This window comes from Anomaloglossus baeobatrachus, chromosome 5 (assembly GCF_048569485.1).
Source record: "Anomaloglossus baeobatrachus isolate aAnoBae1 chromosome 5, aAnoBae1.hap1, whole genome shotgun sequence".
Lineage (NCBI taxonomy): Eukaryota > Metazoa > Chordata > Amphibia > Anura > Aromobatidae > Anomaloglossus > Anomaloglossus baeobatrachus.
Genome location: NC_134357.1, coordinates 401,021,152 through 401,031,385, shown reverse-complemented (window position 1 = coordinate 401,031,385; position 10,234 = coordinate 401,021,152).

The window sequence follows — 10,234 nt, the reverse complement described above, 5'->3', positions numbered from 1 at the left end:
ATCAGCCAACAGTCTGAGTATCCGGCCCTCCTGGCTCTCCCCTGAGAGAAGATGTCTGGGAGAGGAGAAATTCTAATGTCTAATGCATTTGTTCTTGAAGCATCTGTGACGCCCTGGGCAAGCCAGGGGTCACAGGTCACAACACCACCACACCCTACACCCCAGTTAGGAACACCAAGGCTACCAAAATCCTTGTTGCCTTCCTGCAGGGGCTGAAGTTCACACCAGGGGGTGGGCCAGGTGGTTGGCTCCGCCCACCGAGGAGTACACAGCCCTGGAGGGGGGAAGAACCAGGCAGATAGAGTTTGGAGGAAGAAGTGGAAGGAGTAAACAGTGAGAGTGGCGACAGAAAGTGACAGTTAGGAAGCCTGAAGTTAGTCCGGGTGTGTGCCCCGGACAGTGACAGCAAGGTCAGCAGACGGCGGTGATAGTCTGCAGGGGGACTGCTCGGAGGTGGCTGGAAGGACCGCGGACGGGTGGTGACCCGGCGGTCTGGAGCAGTATACGAAGAACAGTCAGCACCAGGGCAGGGGCCTTTCGGATCCCGGCAAGGCTAGGAGTCGCCATAATTTGCCAAATCCGTCAGTGAAGGGGACGTCTGTCTCCTAACAACCAAGTCCCGATTGAAGGCAACAGTCCAACCGTAACGGAGAGACACCGCCACCGCCATGGCACCAGTTTCTCAGGGCCAGCGCCTGCGGGCAAAGTAGGGCTCCTCCGGCCCATATCCAAGCCGGGGAGCGGGTTACCGGTGGGAACCCATCGCAACCATTATCATCATAGGCGCAGGACAGAGGGACCGTCACCGTCACCTACTGGGGAAAGCAAGTGCAGCCGTCCGTGGGAACCGTCTTTCCAGCCGTGTGTTTTACCGAGAACTGTGTCATCGTCTCAGGCTGAGTGAGTACCACAGTGCCGCCCGCACAGCGCTGCCCCCGCGTCCCTGCGCCCACCAAGCCCTGCATCACCCACCTCATCACTGGGCCCCGGGATCACCAACCCCTACCCACGGAGGGGCAACACAACAACTGGCTGCTCCATACCATCCTCCCCGGGATCCCCATACAGAGCAGCGGTGGTGTCAACAAATCACTACAACCGTGGGTGGCGTCACGGACAATAAACAATCCCCACACCCAAACAACCCCTTTCACTCACGGGCGAGGAGCGCCGCTCGAGTCCCTGGGATCCGGCCCATCGCTCGAGCCACCGAGCAGCGGCAGCAGGCCGCAGTGTCAGCCGGACCCGAGCAGTGGGAGAGCGCGGCGTCCCCTCCTCCGCCCGTGACACATCTGCCATAGGAATCTCAGAAAACATAGGCCAAGCCGAGCATTTGTGTGTTTATAGGAGAGTCGGGGAGATAGCTCTCAGATGAACGCTCTCTCAGCCGACAGCTATCTAAAGTATGTATTGGTTTTAAGGCCAGATACTACGGATTTGTGTCAATATTATACTGAAAATGAAGCTACCACAAGTAATTGTCCTTGTGCTTTGATTTGTAAATGGGACTAATTTTTAATATTCCATAGTGTGAATGAGCTTGGATATCCCATGTCAGAAGGTAGGACTGTGGATGACAAACAATCATTTCTGACCAGTAGAAACCAGTCCATTAGATATCAGTTTCTTACAATAGGTGAATCATTGTGGGATTTGATGTAGCTCACTAAATCTTTTGGCCACCACACATCTCCAGTATGGTTGACTCATGCAACTATCGCGGGCGGGGAGGGGACGCTGCGCTCCTCACGCTCGGGTCCGGCGCTGCTGCTGCTGCTGCTCGGTGGCTCGAGCGGTGGGCCAGATCCGGGGACTCGAGCGGCGCTCCTCGCCCGTGGTGAAAAGGGGTGGTTGGATTGGGGAATTTAGTCCGTGACGCCACCCACGGTTTGTGGTGAGGTTCGGACACCACCGCTGCTCTGGACGAGAAATTCCAGGAGCGATGACAGGGAGCAGCTGAGATGTTTCTCTCTCCTCCGTGTGTAGGGGGATTTTGGTGGTCCCGGGGCCCGGTGATGGTGACTGAAAGGTGAATGGCAGGGTTTGGTGAGGTGCAGGGTCGCGGGGAAGCGCGGTGCCAGACGGCACGGTGGTACTCACTCAGCCAATAACGTAGACGGAGTCTCTGGTAAAACAAACGGCTGGATGGACGGGTCCCGCAGCCGGCCGCGGTGGTCACTCCCAGTAGGTTGGCGGTGACTGTCTCTCCCTGCACCTGTGATGTGTTTTCGGCTCCGATGGCTTCCCACCGGTAACCCGCTCCCCAGCGGTGTATTTGCCAGAGGAGCTCCTTTTTTCCCGCAGTCTCTGGCCCTGGGAACTCTAGTTGTGGCGGTAGCTGTATTTCTCTTCACGGTTGAGCGGTTGCCTTCAGTCGGGTCTTTGCTGCTGGGAAACCCCGGAGGTTCCCGTCGCTGACGGATTTGACCGGTTTAATGGCGACTCCAAGCCTGGTCGGGGTCCGTAGGCCCTGCCGAATGGTGCTGGTTTCTCTTCGCTCCCCGGTTCGGTACCGGCGGGCCACTGCCCGTCCCCGGTCCTTACGGTTATGCGTCAATCAGCCTCTCCTGCAGACGGTCACCACCGTCTGCCAACCTTGCTCTTCGGTGCCCGGGCCACGTACCCGGACACGGTCAGTCTCCTCCTGCTCCTCAACTACCACTTCCCTCAACTCTCTCCACTCCACTCTCCGACTTCCCTTCCTGCCTCCAGGACTGTGAACTCCTCAGTGGGTGGGGCCAACCGCCTAGCTCCACCCCACCTGGTGTGGACATCAGCCCCTGGAGGGAGGCAACAAGGATTTGCGTGTGTGACTGATGTGCCTAACCGGGGTGTGGGGTGTGTTGTTGCAGTACCTGTGACGTCCTGGCTTGTCCAGGGTGCCACATTCCCCCATGGTTAAACGCAGACCGTCCGCGGGCTGCCCGTCCATCACCGGTTTTATTTTGTAACTGTAAAAGATAGAAAAAACACATAAAAACATCAACATAAGCATTACTTTATAAATCTTCCCTTACGGGTGGCACTTTCTTTAACGTTACTAATGATACATCTTTATTAACGGTAACGGCTTCCGCTCTCCCCCCCGCCCAAACAACCTGGCCCTGATGCTGCCCCTAAGAAGTGGGCAGCACCCCTGGTCCCAGTCCATCACCAGGCTGCCCGAGCGGGTACGGTCTCTTTCAGGGGACCCACGTCCATGGGGGACCCCTGACCCCCGGAGGATCGCCACCGGTTCCGGTGGTGGCCGGGCCCCAGCCTACTCTGCTGCGGGCCCTTCCTCCAATCTGCCTCTCCGGAGGCGGTAACGGAATAAAACCAATATATTTACATGCCACAAGTTTGTGGTTGCCCTGCCAGTTCTCAGGCGTTTCCGTAAGCAGTTTCTTACGCATAAGGTACAGAAAGTCCCTAAGGGGACTAGTTGCCGGCAACGGCCGGTTCAATCACGGTTACAAATCTGGTGAACTTCGGTTGATTACTTTCTTATCATTCGGTTACTTATTCATACTTTCAACAGATCACAGTACTGGTGGTCCCAACGGGGACAACTGTCAGCGGAGGACCGCTGCCGTTACTGCTCACTTTCATCCTCTTCACCCGGCCCCGGGTGGAAAATCACGGGTACCAGCCCTTCCAGCGCATAGCAGGCGCAACGGGGAAGGGTCGCCCGGTATCCAATATTTCCGCTCCGTGGGATGTAAGCGGCCTCCATGCCATACAAGGAGACGACTCCCTCGTCCTCCGAGACAGGTTCGGTGTCAGGCCCGGAGTCCCTATCGTCCGTTCCTGCGCCAGGCGGGTTGCCGCCAGCTTCCGCAGTCTCCGGGGTCGCCACTCCTTCTGCTGCCGCTACAGGGGGCCGCAAGCTAGATGGACCAGCAGTGGCGGGGTGCGCGGGCAAGGAAGACGAAGGCCGGATGGGGGCCAGGGGAAGACCGGACCCCCCAGCCGCAGTGGCCGGTCCCTCCGGGACATAGGGGCGTGGGTTACTCACCAGCTCCTCCAGCACGGCCTCCATTCCGTACACCCGGGCGACTGCAGCTAGCTCCTCCACCTCCGCGGTCCACTGCTCCATCAGCAGACATATCTGACTCTGGTAACGTCGGCAGACCCCTGCCACGTGGGCCCTGATCCATGCCGCTGTTCCGGGCACCGACTCCGGGACCTCTGCGCGGTTGGGTGGGAAGGACATGTCGGCAGCGGTATCTTCCAGGAACCGAAATCTTGCAGAGTCCTGGCGTCCCTGCTTTTATAGCCGCGATCTACATGCGTCCGGACGCCATCCGTGCCCCCTTGGTTTCTTTCCGGCACCTCCTCTTCAGGGGCGGAGCTTCGGCTTTCGCACCTCCACTGCTCGGGAAGACGCTCGAGCGGGGAACTTTTCGCGCCCAAGATGGCGGCTTCTGAAAATTTTCGGCCGGACACCTCCGGCGGGACACAAGGCGCACTTCTACCAGGCGGTAGAATGGTAAGATCCTGTTCATGACGCCAAGTTGTCGCGGGCGGGGAGGGGACGCTGCGCTCCTCACGCTCGGGTCCGGCGCTGCTGCTGCTGCCCGGTGGCTCGAGCGGTGGGCCGTATCCGGGGACTCGAGCGGCGCTCCTCGCCCGTGAGTGAAAAGGGGTGGTTGGATTGGGGAATTTAGTCCGTGACGCCACCCATGGTTTGTGGTGAGGTTGGGACACCACCGCTGCTCTGGACGGGGAATCCCGGGAGCGATGACAGGGAGCAGCCGAGATGTTTCTCTCCCCTCTGTGGGTAGGGGGATTTTGGTGGTCCCGGGGCCCGGTGATGGTGACTGAAAGGTGGATGGTAGGGTTTGGTGAGGTGCAGGGTCGCGGGGCAGCGCGGTGCCAGACGGCATGGTGGTACTCACTCAGCCAATAACGTAGACGGAGTCTCTGGTAAAACAAACGGCTGGATGGACGGGTCCCGCAGCCGGCCGCGGTGGTCACTGCCGGTAGGTTGGCGGTGACTGTCTCTCCCTGCACCTGTGATGTGTTTTCGGCTCTGATGGCTTCCCACCGGTAACCCGCTCCCCACCGGTGTATTTGCCAGAGGAGCCCCTTTTTGCCCGCAGGCTCTGGCCCTGGGAACTCTAGCTGTGGCGGTAGCTGTATTTCCCTTCACGGTTGAGCGGTTGCCTTCAGTCGGGTCTTTGCTGCTGGGAAACCTCGGAGGTTCCCGTCGCTGACGGATTTGACCGGTTTAACGGCGACTCCAAGCCTGGTCAGGGTCCGTAGGCCCTGCCGAATGGTGCTGGCTTCTCTTCGCTCCCCGGTTCGGTACCGGCAGGCCACCGCCCGTCCCCGGTCCTTACGGTTATGCGTCAATCGGCCTCTCCTGCAGACGGTCACCACCGCCTGCCAACCTTGCTCTTTGGTGCCCGGGCCACGTACCCGGACACGGTCAGTCTCCTCCTGCTCCTCAACTACCACTTCCCTCAACTCTCTCCACTCCACTCTCCGACTTTCCTTCCTGCCTCCAGGACTGTGAACTCCTCAGTCGGTGGGGCCACCCGCCTGGCTCCACCCCACCTGGTGTGGACATCAACCCCTGGAGGGAGGCAACAAGGATTTGCGTGTGTGACTGATGTGCCTAACCGGGGTGTGGGGTGTGTTGTTGCAGTACCTGTGACGTCCTGGCTTGTCCAGGGCGCCACACAACTATATACCACTATAGGAATATTGAAATCTCACGACGGCTGTGGTAAATTTACTGCTTTAGTCTTGTGATTATAAAACCCTAGTCTGAAGGAAAACACACTGCTGATGTGTAGGTCTTTACTATATGGAAACCTTCATATTAGGGACACGGCATAGAAGACCTACCTTCATCTAGTACAGGGGTCAGCAATTAATTTTCCTGAGGATCCACATGAGAGACCATGAATGTTGTGGAGTGCTGAACGTCTAAGGATAAATTAATTTTGTTTCATATTAATATTTAAAATAATATAAAATAGTAATTAATAATATTAATCATATCATTTAGGGCGGCTTTGCACGTTGCAACATCGCACGTGCGATGTCGGTGGGGTCAAATCGAAAGTGACGCACATCTGGCATCACTTTTGACATCGTTGTGTGTAAATTCTAGATGATACGATAAACGAGCGCAAAAGCGTCGTTATCATATCATCGTTTCAAGCTCCGACTTTTCCATAATTTTGCTGCAGCGATGGTATGATGCTGTTCCTCGTTCCTGCGGCAGCACACATCGCTGTGTGTTACGCCGCAGGAGCGAGGAACTTCACCTTATCTGCCGCCGGCGGCTATACGGAAGGAAGGAGGTGGGCGGGATGTTTACATCCTGCTCATCTCCGCCCCTCCGCCGCTATTGGCCGCCTGCCGTGTGACGTCACTATGAAGCCGCACGACCTGCTCCCTTAGGAAGGAGGCGGGTCGCCTTCCAGAGCGACGGTCGCAGGGCAGGTGAGTGCATGTGAAGCTGCCGTAGCGATTATTTTCGCTACGCCAGCTATCACAAGATATCGTACCTGCGACGGGGGCGGGGACTATCGCGTGCGACATCGCAGCATCGGCTTGCGATGTCGCAACGTGCAAAGCCCGCCTTAGGCTAGTTTCACACTTTCGTTGGGCGAAATCCGCTGGGTCCGTTGCTGCGTCGTTTTGACGCATCCGTTATTTTTGTGGTGTCAACGGATGCATCAGATCCGTTATTTCACAGGAATCCGTTAGCTGATTCCTGTGAAATAACGGACCCGTTGCATCCGTTTGGCGTCCGTTAGGCGTCCGTCTAACTGAATGCGTCGGCTCTGTTTTTTTCTTCTTCATTTTTTTCATTCTGGGCATGCTCAGTAGAAATTAGCGGAATCCAACAGCGGATTCCGTTGTAAAGCACTTTGCAACGGAATCCGCTACCATAGGGAGCCATTATAAATTATAACGGAAGCAACGGAATACGCTGGTCGGCGTCGTTTTGACGCAAGCAAATAACGTTACATTCAGCGTTGCTTCCGCTCGGCGGAAGCAACGGAGCGTCGGCCAACGGAGGCAACGAAGGTACTTTTGGCACAATCCGTCACCAATGCAATTCTATGGGAAACAGCGGAATCCGTTAACAGCGGATTTCGCCAAAAAAACAAAAACGGAAGTGTGAAAGTACCCTTAATTTTGAGCAGTATTAGGTATCCTTACAACCCTTATGTATCGAATGGGCCACACCCAGCTCCCCTGTATACGACTCCACACACATCCCTCTAAATACAATATGTGCATCCACACATTCAGCATAAGGACCCACACAGTACCTATATATATATATATATATATATATATATATATATATATATAGATATATATATATATATATATATATAGATATATATATATATATAGATATATATATATATATATATATATATAGATATATATTATAAGCACCACTATATATAGAATGAGCCTCCCCATAGCTTTTATATACAGTTTGAACCCCCTCATAGTCCCCTGTATACAGTACTAGCTGTAGTATCCGGGCGTTGCCCAGGATAGTAACTATCTCTCTCCCAGTCTCTGTCTGTGTGTCGCTGTCTGTGTGAATACCTGGCCGGGCCAGGTAGTCACAAATAGGGCCCCACATTACACCCTTCCCTCACAGGTAACACACAGCCAACCTTAAAACCCTAGTCACCCCCCTCAGGGCTTGATAGACACACCAGGGGGCATAACTAGGCGGTTGGAAGACGCCCACCGAGGAGTCCTAGACAGCCTGGGGCGGGAAAGTAGAGAGACAAGTCGAGAGTTCAAGTTGGAGAGGTGTGTGGGCTGGAGCTGTGTGCAGCTCCAGCAGAGGCGAGAACCCAAGTTGAACAGGTGCCAGGGTAGGAGCCCTGGTGCCTTTGGCTAGGAGGCAGACGGTGGTCTCCGTCTGCAGGAGCCGGGAAGACGGCTCGGTGGAACCGAGGTGGACCGGGACAGGGTAGTGGCCCGCCGGTACCGACCCAGGGAACCGACTCGGAAACCGGAGCACAAAGGGAGGTACTCAGACCCTGAAGCTAGGTCCAGAAGCGACTGGGGGCTAGCTAATTAACTGATTGCGGCCAGAACTAGAGGTTCTGTCCCACCCAAAGTCCCGACTGAAGGCAACAGCCCACCGAGGGGGATAAAAGGCCACCGCCACGGCTCAGAGATCCCACGGGCCAGTGTCTGCGGGCAAAGGGCTCCTTAGGCAACATCTCCCCCGGGTGCCCCGTAACTGCAGCGGTGGTGTCCAATATCACCACACACCGTGGGTGGCATCACGAACTTTGTACGGCTCAGCCCGTACATATACGTCCTAAATCCACCATCCCATCACTACCCCTTTTCATTTCAAGTGACCGCAAGACCCCCGGGTCCGGAAACCCTCGAGCATCCCACAGAAGGGCCGGATCCAAGCAGCTCGGCTGCTGAGAGCGGGGCGGTACACCTCAAATTTCTGGTGTCACGAACAGGATACTTACCCATCCACTTACCTTGTGGAAGTGTGCCTTGTATTGAAGTCAGCGGTGATCCGTTGAAAAATTTCCAGAAAACGCCATCTTGCCGCCATCTTTTGGTGCGAAAATTCCCGCCCAGGGTCTCCTTCCCCGAGAAAGGGCGTGAAACTGAAGCCACACCCCCTGGGAACACGGCCGAAAAGCAAAGCCGGAAGTCGCAAAACGAAACTTATTGGCCCGAGAGAAGAGTGCCAAGAAAAGAACAAGGGGGGGCGGGTGAAAATTCTGCAACATGTGACCGAGCAGATAAAGGGCAGGGACTCCAGGACTCTGCCACCCTTCTGGTTCCTGGACCCCGTGAGAGCGACATGGCCGCCCCGTCTAACAAGCTCAGAGTATCGTAGCCCGTGCCCAGAACAGCGGCATGGGTGGAAGCCCAGACCGTGCGGATGTGTTGCCGGATCCAGGCGCAGGCGCACTTTATAATGGAGCGGTGGATGGCCGAAATGGAGGAGCTGGCTGCGACCGTCTGGGCACGCGAAGTGGAGGCAACTTTAGAGGAGCAGGTGAGAGACCCACGCCCCTATGTCCCCGAGGGACCAGCCGACCAGGCTGAGGGACCCGGTCTGCCCCTGCCCTCTATATTGCCTCCCTCGCCGTCCGTCCCGGTTGCTGCTGACCCCCCCGCTCGGTCCGCTGCCATCAACACCGGCAGCGAAGTCCGTTCCACCGGCCCGTGAAGAAGCCACCGACCGCCAGCCCGTTACCGACCCAGCACCAACACCAGCTTCGAAAAAGATCAGCCTCTGGAGGGTACCCTGTTCCGCAGAGAACCCGTTGGCCCCGGAAGATGTCGCGCCCCGGATAACAGAGGCCCCGGCATTCCGCCCGGCCAAGATGGAAGTAAGTGGCTGCTGACCGGAAGTCGGCCCAGCGGGCAAAGCTGGCCGCTCCCAAAACCCAGGTTGAGGCACCGCGGGGCTGCAGCTGTCAGGCAGACGAGTACATCACGACACAGCGGGGTTCCCCAGGGCAGAGAGTGTCGGTTGTAGCCGGCACGGCACGGGCAGGGCCGTATTTACCATTAGGCACCCGTGGTCCCGTGCCTGGGGCGGCAGGATGCGGGGGCGGCACCTTCTAGCAGTAAAAAAAAAAAATAATTTTTTTTTTCTTTACATATCCATTAAATCCGCTGTATTTTCAAAGGGGGGAGAGGCGCACCTCCATTTATTTGTATGCGCATCAATTAAGACGCAAATGCAGACAAACTGCGGCGGCCGGGCACAGAGAGCTGATTGACCCCGGAACTGCCGGCGTCTGCACTTCCGGGGTCACAGGCGTGCCAATCAGCTCCTTCCTCTGTGCTGCGTCCAATGCTGTGTGGATTTCACATGCAGAGCTCACAGCAGGATGCCGCAGAGGACGCCGCGATGGAAGCCGGTGTCAGAAGAGGATACTCACGTGAGCCAGGAAGATGACAGCGGGCCCTGGAGCAGGTAAGTGCTCGCAGAGCTGAAGATTCATAAGGAGCGTGGGGGTGTCTCTAATGCAGACTGGAGATCTGCGCATGTGGTGGGGGGAGAGAGGCTGATATTGGGGGAGACTTGGGGGAAGAGAAGCTGATACTGGGGGAGGCTGGGAGGAGAGAGTCTGATGCTGGGGGAGGCTGATACTGCGGGAGGCTAGGAGGGGGGAGGCTGATGCTGGGGGAGGCTGGGAGGGGGAGGCTGATGCTGGGGGAGGCTAGGAGGGGGGAGGCTGATGCTGGGGGAGGCTGACGCTGGGGGAGG